Source organism: Choloepus didactylus, chromosome 18 (genome assembly GCF_015220235.1).
Source record: "Choloepus didactylus isolate mChoDid1 chromosome 18, mChoDid1.pri, whole genome shotgun sequence".
Classification (NCBI taxonomy): domain Eukaryota; kingdom Metazoa; phylum Chordata; class Mammalia; order Pilosa; family Megalonychidae; genus Choloepus; species Choloepus didactylus.
In genome coordinates, this window is record NC_051324.1 from 69,243,362 (window position 1) to 69,260,381 (window position 17,020).

A 17,020-nucleotide genomic window follows, 5' to 3' on the forward strand; every position below is an offset into this window, starting at 1 on the left:
TATGTTATTTTTTACAGGTTTGACAAAGATTAAGTATTATTAACAACTTATGATTTCCAAAGCATGAAGGAAAACAATATTTAAATAAACAAAGCTATTTTCAAATTATTATTTTAACAATATGCAAATGTTTATCCTGTTCCCTGCACATACACACCCAAAAACTAGTTTTCCCTCAGCACCAGCCAGTGAATTTCTAGTTCATTTTAATGTGAAAACTCTTTCTGCTTTCTAGCGACAACAGTACTTGCATAAGTAGTGTTGCTTGGCAGTTTTTCTTCCCTACTTATTTTGGCCAACCGCCACCTGGAATATTAATCCCCTGGGACATGCTGTCAAAAGCAACAATCCTGGGACAGCTATTGCACTTTTTTTCACGCTTGTTGGGAAAAGCAAGACTCCCACAGGGCAGAGCAATCTCCTTTGCATCTGGGGGGGGACAAAAAACAGGGAAGAGCTGGAAACTGACATACAGCTTCTAGGAAGCCAAGATATTAACCAAAGTGGCAAAAACGCAGTTGGAATGTTCTGATATCTACACGTCTAGACCCAAGCATTGTGATAAAACAAACTGGCCTGCTAAAAACACACTGAAGGCAACACATTTTGTTTTGCAACATGTGAGGGGCAGGTTGCCAAGTAGTTGGTTGTGACCGTGGAATCCATAAAAAAAAAAAAGTCCTGTGCTTTGTCATTCTCTTCATCTGTATTAACCCTATAGCAACAGAAATGGGACAAAAGAATTACTTAAGCCATTTGAACTGGGAGCTCTCTTTCTTTGCAGTAACTTTATATGAAAATGGCAGATCAGCTTTCAGCGTGGACTCTTCTACATGTGACTGGTATGTAGGTGGAAAGTGTGTGAACCCTTAGTGAGTATTTCTACTAAAGTATTACCTGCTGGAGACAAAAATTAAAGTTAAAATAAATAGAATAGAAAATGCCTAAGGGCTATATTCTTCCCTTAAAGTAAAATTTGACTAATAATTAAAATACTTTTTTTTTTAAGAAGGAACTTAGTCTATTTTTTTTTCCAGCTGGATCTTAGCCAAAATCTATATCACTTCTGTTCCCTGCTGCTCTTTTGGTGAAATCAGAAGAGTGGAATCCTTAAGTAACAGCTCCAATTGAGTTGAAGGAGATTTAAAGATCATTTATTCCAACACCCCAATTTGATGGACAAGAAGGTCCAGGGAAATTAAGTAATTAACCCAAGGTCCCACAGATGACCAAGGCCTAGGCAACCCATCTCCAAGCCTGGTACATTCCCTGTCTGTCCTAATACTTGTAAAGACCAAGTTCACCAGGTGAGAATCTACCTGTGCATTCCTCGTTGGTTCCGCTGAATGGTAAGTTCCATTCCAGACCTTCAGCTACTCATAAATATGGGGGCTGGGGCTTGTGAGCACTAAATGCAGTTTCCAGCTGCAGTAGGATCTAGGATGAAAACTTCCTCAGATACATTATCCTGAAATAGAACAGTCTCTTTTCCTGTAGAAGAATTCTTGGTTCAATTGCAAATGCCCAAAATGGGCTAGCAGTGTGATCCTGACTTCTTGTGTGGGTTTATCGATTTGATATTGGTTATTAACTGGAACACAGAGGTGGAAGGCAGGAAGAAAAAAAATGAGAATTTTTTAATTCCTTATTTTAAAAGCAAAACATCTGAAGTAATAAAAGCTAGTATCATTGCATAGGTCTCTATCTGAGCTACGGTTTGAGAAGCCTTCTGTGGATTGAGGCTGCAATCCTCACAATGGCCAGTGTGGGAGGCTATTTTATTGCTCCCATTTTACAGATGTGGAAACTAAAGCACAGAGGGGTAAACGAGCTCATGCAGGATCATACATGTCATCATACATAGTGGAGCTGGAGCCTTGCTCCAGAATTTGTGCTCCTAATCACAGACTATGGGACTTCGATGCAACATGTGCTGTTCTGTCCTTAGAGGTGTGGGTTCTGCCTTCAAGTTGGCTGCTTCCTCTTTGGCGGTTCTTTGGCCTTTATTTCCTTCCTGCTCTGCTGAGTCAGGGCCCCAGGAACCTGGGCTCCGTCACAGTCTGAGGGCTGCCTAGAAAAGTGCAGACTCAGCAAGCTGGTTCTCACCATGGGAGAGACTGCAAAAGTCAGAGAACCAGAGGCCAACTCAGACCCAGACAGGGGCCTGTGCATGCACACGCACACACACACGTGCATGCACAAACATATACGCAGACATGCATGCTCATGCATGCATGCACATACATGCACCCCCATGTGTGCAGATGTGCATACATGGACATGCACAACACGTGCATGCACACAGCACGCACTCTCATGCATGTATGCATACACATGCACACACACAACACTGGAAACATCTGAGTGAGAGAAAGAAAGGTGTTACATAAAGGGGAAAAGTGAAAAGCATGAAACAGCAACTGGATAGGTTTGGGGACATCAGAAATTCTTTATAATTCTACTTATTTCCTTCCAGAAAGAAATGCTTCTGCCTTCATTAGGAAAGATAACAACAGAGAGACTTTTAAAGTGCTGTTCAATGAGTTGGGAGAAAGTACTGCCATTACTTCATCTCTCCTAGGCTTCTGGGAAGAGGGGTGATGACAGGACCATAAAACCAGGGTAAGAGACTGCCTCTCCCCATCCTGCCATCACTGAAGCTGGCAGGAAAACATCCATGGCTGGTGGGGAGCTTGTTGCAAAGGTATTGCTTCTGTCCAGGCCAAACTGCACATTGGTGTCTACTCATATGTGTCCCTTGCTGCAATCTGCACTTATCTTCTAGACTATTTCCCCCAATACCAAACAGTCTGGCCAGGAACCAGAAGATAAGAGTTAGGACCCTTCATACAGTGTATTACTGAAGCTTAAAAAAAAATTGAAGGTTTTATGTTTAAGAAAAGCCCCCAAACCCAAATATATACTATACAGGGTTTGCACACATTTGGCCAAATATTTAACACCCTTCTTTTCTGTCTCTTTTAACTTTTTTTATTGTGACATATCACACAACTACAGAAAAGTGTATGAAACAGAGAGATGCAGCTTATTGTTTTATCACGCAGCGGGGAACCATGTTACAACATGTCAGGTCAAGAAATAAGCCATTGTGAGCAATTCAAAAACCTTACCCTTGCCTTCTCTTTGGAGGTGACCACAACCCTGAATTTTATAGCAATCATCTCCTTGCTAAGCTTGTATCTTCAAACACTATAGTTTAATTTTGCTTACTTTGCGAACTGTAAATGAATGGATTTCAACAGCATGGGCTCTTTTGTAAGTGGCATATTGTTCAGCAAAGTTTGTGAGATTCTATTTATATTGTTGGATGTAACCGTAGTTCATTCTTTTTCATTGCTGCATAGTATTACATCATATGCATACATGAGTTTATTTGTTCTATTGCTGATGTGTGACTTCCTCCCAACTTTTGGCTATTATAAATTATGCTACTGTGAACATTTTGGTACTATCTTATTGATGCCCAAGTGCAGGCATTTCTGTTGGGTGGATCCCAAAGTAAAATTGCTTGGTTAGAGAGTATGTTCAATGTTAGTAGGGACTGCCAAACAGTTTTTCAAAGTGGTTATACCAATTTAAACTCCCACTCGGCTGCATTTGAGAGATTCCTTTCCTGCGTATTCTCACCACCCTCTGTATCAACAGCCTTTTAAATTTTAGCCAATCTGCTGGGCATGTGATATCACCTCATTATGATCTTAATTTGTATTTTCCTGGTAATTTAGAGAGGTTGAACACTTTTAATCACACTTATTGGTCATTAGGATGTCCTTTCTGGTGAACTGCCTGTTCAAGTCTCTTACCCAGTTTCCTACTGGGTTGTTTATTTTCTTATTGATCTGTAGAAATTCTTTATATATTCTGGGTATAAACTCTTTCTCTGTTATGTATGTTGCAAATATCTTCTTCCATTTGTGACTTGCCTTTTGCACTTTCTTAATGATATCTTTTGATATAGAGGAATTCTCAATTTTAACAGTCAAATTTATTAGTTTTTCCTTTTGGTTAGTGCTTTTTATATTCTGTTTAAGAAGTGTTTCCTACCTTGAGGCCATTAAGATATTCTTTTTTATTATTTCTAATTTTGTACTGTCCAATAGGGTAGCCACTAACCACTTGTGGTTATTTAAATTTAAATTAATTAAAATTAAATAAAAACTAAAAAATTCAGTTCCTTGGGTGCCTGTATTCAATAGCCCCGATCAAAGAATATTTCCACTTTCTATTGGTCTGTGCTGTTCTAGAAACTGTATTGTTTTGCTTTGATATTTAAATCTATAATCCACCTGGAATTAATTTTTGTTTATGGTGTAGGGTGGGGGTCAGGTTTCATTTTTTTTATATGGATATCCAATTGTCCCAGCACATATCATAGAAAAGACTGTCCTTCCTTCACTGCTCTGCAGAGCTACTTTTGACATAAATCAGGTGTCCAAGTAGTACTTGTTTCTGGGTCTCTATTCTCTTTTTATATATTTTTACCAAAACTACATTGTATTAATTTCTGTGGCTTTATAAGTTTTGACATCTGGTAGAGCAAATCCTCCCCTAGTTTTTCTTCAAGAGTGTCTTGGACAGTTTTTGGCCTTTTGCATTTCCTAATAAATTTTAGAATCAGTTCATCATATTTCACAAAGATCAATACTTGGAGGTTTTATGGACAAATGAGTAGAGAAATGAGGACAAAAAGTAAATGAATATTATGGGGGAGGAAGGGTATGGGATGATTTGGGTGTTCTTTTTACCTTAATTTTAATTTTAATTTTTTGGAGTAATGAAAGTGTTCAAAAATTGTGGTGATGAATGTACAACTAGATGATGATACTGTGAACAACTGTTTTGTACTTCAGATGATTGTATGGTATGTGAATATATTTCAATAAAAAAATACTTGGAGGTTTTGATGGAGTTATAGTTAATCTATGGATAGATAAATTAAAGGTGAAGCAAACTTCTTTACACTTTTGAATATTTCAAACTGTGAATGTGGTATTGCAGGTTGAGGTGTCCAGAGACAGATACTGAGATGGAGTTTGGGGTGCAAGAGTACATTAGGAATCAATGCAAGTGAGAGGAAAGGGCAGAGAGGCAGTATTGGGCAGAGGAAGAAGTCAAACTGAGACTCAGGCTTGACAAAGCTTTGGCCACCCTGGTGGGTGAGCTTTGCAGCAATTATCGTTAGAGTGTCCTGCGTGGGGCTGAAATGTCCCTGTGAGTCATGGAACATAGGTTGCCCCGGGACGGGCGGGAAGAGAGTGACCTCAGGGAGAGCAGCTTTCTGCGGTTGAGGCAGAGCACGGAGGGGCTGGCAGCAGGAGGCTTTGTGCTGCCCACTCTACCACAGGTGGGCAGCAGGCCCTTTCTGGAAAGACGATCTGGCTGTATCTGGGATTTCCATGCCCACCACAGTTCATCCCTTGTGCTGCTTGGATGCACTTCTCTATATGCATTTGGGGGGCAGCTCCCTGATTCCAGTGGGCTTCTCTTCCTGAGGGAAACTTACAAGAGGGAGGCTAGTAGGATGGACTAGAGCTTCCTTTGCTTTTTGGGGCTCAGGGCTGCAATGGACATCCTTCCATAATTCTGTATTCCCCTCACCTTCAGCCATTGACCCTGCTGGCCTCAGTGGCTTAACAGGTGGAGTGACTCAGACTCTCATCCCGAGGAGCCTGAATCCCTGGTCGCCATGCCCTTCTTGAGCTGGAGTGGCTGCAAGTGTCCATTTACAGTCAGAACTGGGCAAAGGAAAGCCAAGGGGGGCCCTAGAAGGTCACCTAGGTTCTACATATATTCCTTCTTGCACCCATTTTGTAGCAGCACCCTGACCTGTTCCCAATGAGCATAGTCAATTCCCCTGCCAAAATGGTGACTCTTCTTTTCCTGCTGGCCCTTGTGCTGGACACAAGGCACCCAAACAGTGTCCGGGCAGCAGCCATTGTTTATAATTCAGGAGATCTCCTGCTGTGTCTTCTGGCAAAAGTGTGCCCCTTTGGGGACCAGGACTACTAACAATTCCATATGGCATCTTTTCCCACCGCTGACACCTCCAAACAATGCAAAAACTTATCACTAGGTCTGTCCTGGCACACCCCTGACCACTGAACCCTTAAAAATTGTATGGACGTGATAGGCCCCTAAATCTTCTCACGGTTTATCTCCAACCCTCTGAAGTGCATGTGTCTATTAACTTTAGCCTTGCTCATCCAGACTCATCAACTTAATGTCATCAATGCGATGGATCAATGTGATCTGCAGAATGTCAAGACGGCCACGATTTCCTGGGACTATAATATGACAGAGGGTGGGATGGTAAACTAGCCCTATGGCAAAACAGTAAATGTATATTTTTATCCATTTCACATCAATGTGAACTGTTTCTGATCTTCTTTATTGCCTGGGATGGAAGACCACATTTGGCAAAAGAGTGGCCCCTTTTACTCAGGTAATAGTTATATACCATATACCAGAGTTTGCATTAATCTGCTTTGGAAAACAGGGCTTCTCTAGTGCAGTAGCTGCAAATAGGGCGGGTTAGTTAGGGTTGGTTGAATTCATGTTAGTCTATATTTATCCTCAAGGATCCTGCGGAGGCCAGAGTGGGGACCATCACAGTCACATCCTTTAGATCCTTAAGGGTGACACAAATTTCTGCTATCCCCTTTGGAGGATGATATTATTTTTCATTTACAAACTTGGTGGGGGTGGGGTGGTTGTTACAGAGGCTTCTGCCTGGTGTTCTCTATTATGCTAGTTCTTACCCCACAAACCAAGACTAAATGTGAGGGTCGCACCAACTGCCAAGTAAGTCAATCCTAATGAATACATTCAGGGGCAGGGAAATGACCACTGAGTGGGTATGTAGACCCAGAGGCCCTGCTGTAAGCTGGACCTTGTCCAGGATTCCATTTATTACCTGTCCTCTGTATCCCCCACTCCAACATGGGGCCTATGATGATGCTTCAGGTCTCTGGGTTTCAATGTCAACTCAGACCCTGTGACCAACAATTCTCTAAATGTCTGGGTACTCTTCTTTCCCTAGTGCACAGTCGAGTAAATGGTCATAAGTCCTTTTGGGAAGGGCTGGAGAGTCACTACCATGTATACTTGCCGTGGAGTTGTGAGATTCTTCCCAAGGACCTGGCCACCTCTTTAGTCAATGGATTAGGCCCAGAAACAGGGCAAAAGAACATAACTTTTATTGTGATGGCCCTCCTCTGTTTCCCAGTCAACCTCATTGATTTCTTCCACTGGTATAAGCTGCATGGTACCCTTGTCGCCTACTCACCTGTTTTGTTCCTGAAGACAAGTGGTTCAATAACGATCTCCATAATTCTCTGGGGGTTAGGCTCCTTTAGCTGCCTCTCTGACCCTGCTCTAATTACCAGGCCCCCTTAAGCACCAACATCTGGCCTGTATTGCTTCAGGATCCTTTCATCTCTATTGCTATCAGGGAGCCAGCAGCACATTCCTTATGTCTTGGTAAATGGTGTGTCTTCTGAGCCAATCATCTGGTGGGTCTTCTGGCTGTTCAGTGTGCCCACTACCCTAAAACTTGTAATTCTTTACTCCACATTCTATCATAGCAATTCTGACATTTCAACTTTGTTCAGCACGGGCCATCAATTTCTCTGTGCTTCTAAGAGCACGTTTGCCCCTGGAGTCCTAGCCACGATCTTAAATTCTCTATATCAGGAGAGCACTCGCAAGCCAGTAAGACTCTTTCTTACCCAATTTTATGCTCTGGCTCCCTTGATCAAGCACCCTCAGAATCCAGTCCTTGGCTCCTGTCAATGCATACTGGCTAGGTCTTGCAATATCTTTGGGGAAATAGTCCATTTCCTCCCCAGGCCTAGCATGTCCCTGGCTGGGATATACTGTGACTTAACCTAATTATAGGCCTAGGCCAGGCCTGCAGAGACACCTACATGCTTGGAGAGGCTCCTCCTTTGTCTTCCATCACAGGGGAGTGCTAGCTCTTACTAGGGACTGAGGGATGATGGACCATTTCTGCAAGCTCAGAAGATTCACAGGAGCCTGGGGAGTCAAAATCCTCAGAGCCATTGTCCAGATGTCCTTATTCTATACGTTGGGTCTCATCTTGACTCATCCAGGGCCTTAACCCATCCAGGGCATAAGAGACCTACTTTTGTTGGGTGTTTAACCTGTAGGGGAGAAGTGCTTCATTGTATGCAACCAAAGAGGTCTGCCTGACTTTCAGTTACCCTCAGCTGTTCATTATCTTCCTGTAGAGCATCAAAGTTGCTTATCAATAGCCATCCAATCTTGCTGTCCTTGTATCTATTATTTCCTCCCAAAGTCTCGAATGTCTGATACATTGCCTCTACTAGTGCATTCCCTTCCCCCAGGACACCTCCTCCTTAACCAATAGTAAATGTTTGAACAATTGAACCACCACCTTGCATCAAAAGTTGTCTGAGATCTACCTACCACTGATGATGGGGTTCTCATAGCCAGCCTGGTGATCCAGTTCCAAACCTTATCACCTGCTTTCTCAAACCACTCAACCACTCTGGCATTAACTGTCACAGGTTGGGTTCTCTGGAAGCAGAAGGAGTTTGAGTTGCAAGATGTTCATTAGGAACCAACACCTGTGAAAGGAAAGCGAGGAAGCAATGTCAGGCAGAGGAAGAAGTCAAACTACAATGTCCACCCACAAAACCTTGCCAACCTGAGTGTCTGTCTAGGCTTTAGGTTCTCCCTTTCTCAGTCACTGGCTGTATGCTTCTCTGGGTCAAGTGTAAGCTTGGGCAAGGCAATTCTCTGCAGTTGGGAAAGACCCTGAAGGCTGGAGGCTGCCAGCTGACCATGTGCTGTATGGCTGAGCAGAAAGTTCTTTCTTGAAAGGACAACTAGGTGGCATATTTTCCCGTCTGCCACACATGGTGTACTCTCCATTTATTTAGAGTTTTCTTTATTTCTCTCACAATCTTTATAATTTTGCATAGTGGTCTGGCATAAGTTTCATTAGATCTATTCCCATGTATTTAAAATTTAACACCGTTGACAGGCATCTTTTTAAACAGTTCTTATTCTGTTGTTTTATATAGTATACACTATTATATAGAAATAGTTTTTAAATGGATATTCACAACCTTACTAAACTCATTAATTCTAATTAGATATCTGTAGTTATTTGAAATTTTCTACACACACAATCATATCATCTTGTAAACTGATATTTCTTCCTAGTAAAAATTTAAACCATTACTTTTTTTTATTTTGAAATAAATTCAAAGTTATAGGAACAGCTGCAAAAACAATACTAACCCCATACACAGAATTCCATCATTCCCTGACCCCCCTCCCCTGATAGCTCAATCCACCAACTTCATCATGCTGTCACATCACTATTTCTTTCCCTCCCTCCCTATCATCCATCATCTGTTGCTCTGTCTTCTGAACATATGAGAGCTAGCTGCACACATCCTTGAACATACACTATAATTCACATATACACTTCCCATGAACAAGAACATTCTTTTATGCAATCCCATTAAGTGTAGCTAAGAAGTACAAGAGATTCAACAATGATACAAAGCTTACATTCTATATTTCCTTTTCCTTATGCCTCAACTGTGTCCCTTCGAGCCACCTGTCCTCCATCCTCCAATCCCATCCAAGATCATCCTTGGCATTCAATTGTCATCTAGTTAGACTGTCTTTTTTTTTTTTTTTTTCAGTTGTGGAAACATATATACAGCCTAAATCTTCCCATTCCACCCCTTCTCTAGCCTTCCATTAGTGGGATTAATCACATTTAGAATGTTGTAATGCTCTTTCCCACCACCCATTACTAGAAATTTCCCTTCACCTCAAACAGCAACCCTACACTCATTTCTTAACTCCCCATTGCCCCTTCCCCTATTTCTCTTAACCCATACTCTACTTTTCATCTCTATGGTTATATTCTCTGATAATTACTTCATGTTTACTGTGGGGCTTAAAATTAACCTCTTAAATCCATAACAATCTTGTTTTTCTTTGATACCACCTTCACCTCAATAGGACACATAAACTATGTTCCTATACTCCTCCAATCCCCCACCTTTATATAGTTGTCTAAAATTACATATTTTACATTGAGTTCAAAACCACTGATTTGTCATTAGAGTTTGTGTATTTTATATCATGTAGGAAGTAAATAGTGGAGTTACAGTTCAAAAATTATTGACTTCTATTTGTATTCCATTGTGGTTGGAGAATGTGCTTTGAGTATATTCAATATTTTTTTTAATTTCTTGAGGCTTGTTTTATGTCCCAGCTTATGGTCCCTTCTGCAGAAAGATCTGTGATCACTAGAGAAAAATGAGTGTCCTGGTGATTTGGGATGTAAGGTACTATATGTCTGTTAAAATTCTCTATATCTCTTTCTCCTTTCTTTGTTCTCTGTTGGTAGGGCTCCCTTTAGTATCTGAAGTAGGGCAGGTCTTTTATTGGCAAAATCTCTCAGCATTTGTTTGTCTGTGAAAAATTGAAGCTCTCCCTCAAATGTGAAGGAGAGTTTTGCTGGATAAAGTATTCTTGTTTGGAAATTTTTCTCTCTCAGAATTTTAAATATGTCATGCCACTGCCTTCCCACCTCCATGGTGGCCACTGAGTAGTCACAACTTAGTCTTATGTTATTTCCTTTGCATGTGGTGAATTGCTTTTCTCTTGCTGCTTTCAGAACTTGCTCCTTCTCTTCAGTATTTGAGAGTCTGATCAGAATATGTCTTGGAGTGGGTTTATTTGGATTTATTCTATTTGGAGTTAGCTGGGCATTTATGCTTTGTGTATTTATATTGTGTAGAAGGTTGGGGAAGTTTTCCCCAACAATTTCTTTGAATACTCTTTCTAGACCTTTACCCTTCTCTTCCTCTTCTGGGACACCAAGGAGTTTTAAGTTTGGACGTTTTGTTTTATCTATCGTATCCCTGAGATCCATTTCGATTTTTTTTTATTTTTTTCTCCATTCTTTCCTTTGTTCTTTCATTTTCTGTTCTGTGGACTTTTAGGACACTGAGACATTGTTCAGCTTCCTCTAGTTGTGTATTGTGAATATCCAGAGTCTTTTTAATTTGGCCAACAGTTTCTTTTATTTCCATAAGATCTTCTATTTTTTTTATTTACTCTTGCAATGTCTTCTTTATGCTCTTCAAGGGTCTTTATGTCACTTATATCCTGGGCCATGGTCTTCTCGATGTCCTTTAAATCCTTTGCCATGTTTTCATTCCTCAATTGTAGTTCTTTGATTAATTGTGCGAAGTACAGTGTGTCTTCCAATATCTTGATTTGTGTGTTTGGAGTTGGATTCTCCATATCGTCTGGTTTTATCATATGCATTAAGATTTTCTGTTGCTTTTGGCCTCTTGGCATTTGCTTTGCTTGATAGGGTTCTTTCAAGTTGTAAAAAAAAATACCTATCTAATTTTTCAGAAACACAGTTTGGTGACATACACTTTCTCTAACTAACCAGCAGATGGCGTCTGTGAGTCACCTATACCCCTCATGTCAGTTCTCCACCTTGTCCTCATGGTGTGTGGGGAAATGATTCTTGTGGGGTTCATTTGGAGAACTCAGTTTGGGTATGTTGCTGGAGCCGTCCGCCCTGAATGTGGGGCGTGTGTACGGTGGCCAGGGAGGAAGGACAGCTTTAATATTCAAATCCCCCAGGTTCCCAGAGATTCAAGGCCGCCGCAGGAGTCTAAGACTTCATTTCAGTTCAGCCCCAGACCCTCTCTCTCGCTGTCCCACAAACCACCAGACTTGGCATAGTGTCCCTGGGTTCTCCGAGCAGGTCCCCCCGCCCAGCCACAATCCTCCAGGAGCTCTGCTGTGGGAATGCCGTGCTACATCACCAGTGCACGCCATCCCTCAAGGGAAGCCCCAGGCCACTGGGCCATGCAGGGGCGCTTTCAGCCTGATGCACAGATGGCCGAACGGGTGTCTCAACCCCCCACCTCCTTGCACAGTTCCTCCTTCCCAGCTCCGGGACAACTGGCGGGGTTCTGGGCTGTGGGCACGGCTCCGGGCAGGAGTTTATCCAGCCCTCTGGGGAGCCAGCTGCTAGCTGCAGGGTTTCTTTCTGCTTCTGGCTCTCCCCTCTGTTACCCCAGCCCCAAGGGTATCTGCAGTGGGCTATCTTCCAGGCCAGACACCGAGAAGCCGGCCCAGCCCCCTCTTGCTGTGTTTTACTGCGTGGTTCCCACTATCACAACTGCAGCCGCTCCTGGGTTTTTCCCTTTTTTTTTTTCAAAAGAGCCAGTCATTCTCCAAATGCCAAACTCTGGCTTCCCCACACCGCTGCACGGCTGCAGGCCTTCCAGCCAGCTTACTCACTCGTTTCAGAATGCAGACTCCCGGTTTCACCAAGTATATGGCCCCTGTAAAACTAACAGACCTCGTCCAGCTGGTGCTTTGCTGTAACCAGTATTCTGGGTCACTTTCTGGTTTTTATCCCCATTTTTCTACTCATCCATCCATACAATGGATAAAGGGAGTGTGAGCCACAAGGTTTTCACTATCACACTGTCACCCCTTGTAAGCTACATTGTTATACAATCGTCTACAAGAGTCAAGGCTACTGGGTTGGAGTTTGATAGTTTCAGGTATTTACTTCTAGCTATTCCAATACATTAAAACCTAAAAAGCATTATCTATATAGTGCATAAGAATGCCCACCAGAGTGACCTCTTGACTCCATTTGAAATCTCTCAGCCAGTGAAATTTTATTTTGTTTCATTTTGCACCCCGTTTTGGTCTAGAAGATGTTCTCAAGCCCATGATGTCCAGTCCAGATTCATCCCTGGGAGTCATATCCTGCATTGCCAGGGAGATTTACACCCCTGGGAGTCAGGTCCTACATAGGGGGTTGGGCTATACTAACAAACTGGCAATTCTAGAACAAGCCCACCTTGATTGTGATTCTTTTATCTATTGCTGAATTTAGTTCACGGATCTTGAGTTTTGCATCTAATTTTATGAGCGATAATTTCCCTGTTATTTTCCTTTCTTTGTAATGTCCTTGTTAGCTTTTGGGCTGGCCTCATAGACTGAGTAAGGGATTATTCTCTTTTTGCATTCTCTGAAAGAGCTGGTCTAAGATTGGCAGTATTCCTTCCTCCAATATTTATGAAGCTGTTTGGGCCTGGAGTTTCCTTTATGGGAAGATTTTAAAATATAGACTTATTAAAAAAATAGATAAAAGATTATTCAGGTTTTCTAACTCTTCCTTTGCCTATTTGGTAAATTGTGTTTTCAAGGAATTTGCTCACTTTCATTAAATTTTCAGATTTACTAGCACAGAGTGGTTCATAATATCTATCATTATGTTTTTAATGACTGAAAAATCTGCAGAAATGTTCCCTTTTTCATTGTTTTTGATCATGATTATTTGTACTTTTTAAAATCAGTGTTACCAGTGTTTTCAAAGATTTAACTTTTGAATGTTTGTTTCCATTTCTTACTCCTTTCTTTGTGCTTAATTCACTGTTCTTTTCCTAACTTCTTGAGAATACTTTCTTATTTTCTAACACATGCATTTAATAAAATATAACCTTTCACAACATGGCTTTAGCGGCATCTCAATTTTGGCATGTAGTATTTTTTTTTAAAAAACAAGTTTCAGTTCAAATTATTTTCTAATCCTGACTGTGATTTTTTTAAATCTGTAAGTTACTCAGAAGTAATTTCCAAGTTTTTAAACACATAGACATTTTCTACTTACCTCTTTTATTCTTAATTTTTAGTTTAATTTCATCATTGTCTGAGAATGTACTCTGTATGATTTAGATCATTTGAAATTTGTTGAGACTTGCTGTACTGCCTAACATTTTTATAAACATTCCATGTACACTTGAAAAAAAAATGTGTAATCTGCAGTTGTTGGGTGCAGTATCCTATATATTTGTCCATTAGGTAAAGTTTGCTTATCCAGTTGTTTAAATCTATTTCTTACTGGCTTTTCATCTGTTTGTTCTAACAGTTACTGTTATATATATCTCCCACTATACTTGTAGATTTGTCTCCTTGTAATTCTGTCACTTTTTTACTTTACACATTTTCATGCTACATGTACCATGCACATACAAATTTAGAATTGTTATTATCTTCTTGGTGAATTGAACGTATTTTCATTACAAACTGTCCCTTTTTATTGCTAGTAATGTTTTTTGCTCTAAAGTCTACTTTGCTATTAATATGTGTGTGTGTGCATCTATATCTATCTATCTATCTATCTATCTATCAGGCTTTCTTTTGGTCATTTTTTTGCATGTTTGTCTTTTTCTATACAATTACTTTTGACTTTCATGTATCCTTATGTTTTAGGTGTATTTCTTGATAACAAAAGTATGGTTAGTTTTATCTTATAATTAAAGCAATTAGTTAATTTATTAACACATTTAATGTAATTACCAATATAATTATATAATTGGATTTAAGTCCTACCCTAATTTATAATCTTTTTACTCATTTTTCTGGTCTTCTTTTGGACTTTTATTATTTTCTTCCTTTTATTCAGTTTCTCCCCTCTACCAGCTTGAACATTATTCATTCTTTTATAATTTTCTCAGTGAATACTCTGGATATTACAACATGCATCCTCAGCCTTATCCGTATCTAATATTAATTGGTACTTTTACCTTATTTCTGAACAATGTAATAACCTTGGAAAACTTTACCCTACTAATCATCATCTCTCCAGCTTATGTACCCTACTGTCATAGAGTTTAATTCTTGATGTATTTTTTATACTACAAGTAATTATCATTGTTTCTTTTTAACCAATATAACTTTATATTTACCCACATATTTACCATTTTTGTTTTTCTTCATTCTTTCTATTTAGGATCATTTTCCATGTGCCTGGAAGAACATCCTTTGTATTTCCTTCACTGTGAATTTTCTGTGACAAATTTTCTTAGTTTTATGTGTCTTAAAATGTTATTTTTTAACTTCATTCTTTTTTTTTTCATTTTTATTGAGATTGTTCAGATACCATACAATTATCCAAAGATCCAAAGTGTACAATCACTTGCCCCTGGGTACCCTCATACAGCTGTGCATCCATCACACTTAAGTTTTGTTCAATTTTTAGAAACTTTTCATTACTCCAGACAAGAAATAAAGTGAAAGATGAAAAAAGAAAAAAAGAAAAGGAAACTCTAATCCTCCCCTATCCCTAACCAACCCCCCTCAATTGTTGACTCCTAGTATTGATACAGTACATTTGTTACTGTTTACGAAAAAATGTTGAAATACTACTAACTGTAGTATATAGTTTGTAATAGGTATATAGTTCTTCCCTATATGCCCCTCTATTATTAACTTCTAATTGTATTGTCATACATTTGTTCTGGTTCATGAAGTGATTTCTAGTATTTGTACAGTTGATCATGGACATTGCCCACCATAGGATTCAGTTTTATACATTTCCATCTTTTGACCTCCAACTTTCCTTCTGGTGACATATATGACTCTGAGCTTCCCCTTTCCACCTCATTCACACACCATTCGGCACTGTTAGTTATTCTCACATCTTGCTACCAACACCCCTGTTCATTTCCAAACATTTAAGTTCATCCTAATTGAACATTCTGCTCATAGTAAGCAACCACTCCCCATTCTTAAGCCTCGTCCTATATCTTGGTACCTTATATTTCATGTCTATGAGTTTACATATTGTAATTAGTTCCTATCAGTGAGACCCTGCAATAATTGTCCTAATGTGTCTGGCTTATTTCACTCAGTATATTGCCCTCGAGGTTTTGTCATCAACCCATTTTTTTTTAAATATGGTTTTGTTCACTCACCATACATTCCATCCCAAGTAAATAATCGATGGTTTTCTGCATGGTCATACATTTATGTGTTCACCACCTTCACCACTATCTATATAAGAGCATCTACATTTCTTCCACAAGGCAGGAGGGAGAGTCAAAGAAGGTAGAGAGGCAAAAGAAAGAGGAAAAAAAAATGACAGCTAGGAAGCAGCAAAAGGAAAAATAACCTTAAATCAAAGCAGAATAAAGAATCAGACAACACCACCAATGTCAAGTGTCTAACATGCCTCCCCATCCCCCCCTCTTATCTGCATTCACCTTGGTATATCACCTTTGTTACATTAAAGGAAGCATAATACAATGATTCTATTAGTTACAGTCTCTAGTTTATGCTGATTGCATCCCTCCCCCAATGCCTCCCCATTTTTAACACCTTGCAAGGTTGACATTTGCTTGTTCTCCTCATAAAAGAACATATTTGTACATTTTATCACAATTGTTGAATACTCTAGATTTCACCAAGTTACACAGTCCCAGTTGTTATCTTTCCTCCTTTCTTGTGGTGTCTCACATGCTCCCCATCTTCCTCTCTCAACCGTATTCATAGTTACCTTTGTTCAGTGTACTTACATTGTTGTGCTACCATCTCCCAAAACTGTGTTCCGAACCATGCACTCCTGTCTTCTTTCACCCTGTAGTGCTCCCTTTAGTATTTCCTGTAGGGCAGGTGTCTCGTTCACAAAGTCTCTCATTGTCTGTTTGTCAGAAAATATTTTGGGCTCTCCCTCATATTTGAAGGACAGCTTTGCTGGATACAGGATTCTTGGTTGGCAGTTTTTCTCTTTCAGTATCTTAAATATATCACACCACTTCCTTCTTGCCTCCATGGTTTCTGCTGAGAGATCCGCACATAGTCTTATTAAGCTTCCTTTGTATGTAATGGATTGCTTTTCTCTTGCTGCTTTCAGGATTCTCTCTGTCTTTGACATTTGATAATCTGATTATTAAGTGTCTTGGCGTAGGCCTCTTCATATCTCTTCTGTTTGGAGTACGCTGCGCTTCTTGGATCTGTAATTTTATGTCTTTCATAAGAGATGGGAAATTTTCATTAATTATTTCCTCTATTATTGCTTCTGCCCCCTTTCCCTTCTCTTCTCCTTCTGGGACACCAATGATACGTACATTATTGTACTTCATTTCATCCTTGAGTTCCCGGA

General features: G+C 40.1%; 1 long non-coding RNA gene across 6 annotated transcripts in view; it reads right to left on the bottom strand.

Moving 5' to 3' along the window:
- The window catches only part of LOC119513238, a 25,246-nt gene continuing 8,226 nt past the window's right edge, over positions 1-17,020 (bottom strand). For 2 of the 6 annotated variants that reach the window (XR_005212582.1, XR_005212586.1), the window contains exons 4-5: positions 8,470-8,630; positions 1-715 (exon numbers count right to left, since the gene is read on the bottom strand). This is a non-coding gene — a long non-coding RNA (uncharacterized LOC119513238). Of the gene's footprint in view, positions 716-1,606; positions 2,118-7,946; positions 8,184-8,465; positions 8,631-17,020 lie in introns of those variants that run through there. The other 4 variants (XR_005212584.1, XR_005212583.1, XR_005212587.1 and 1 more) reach the window with 4 other exon arrangements.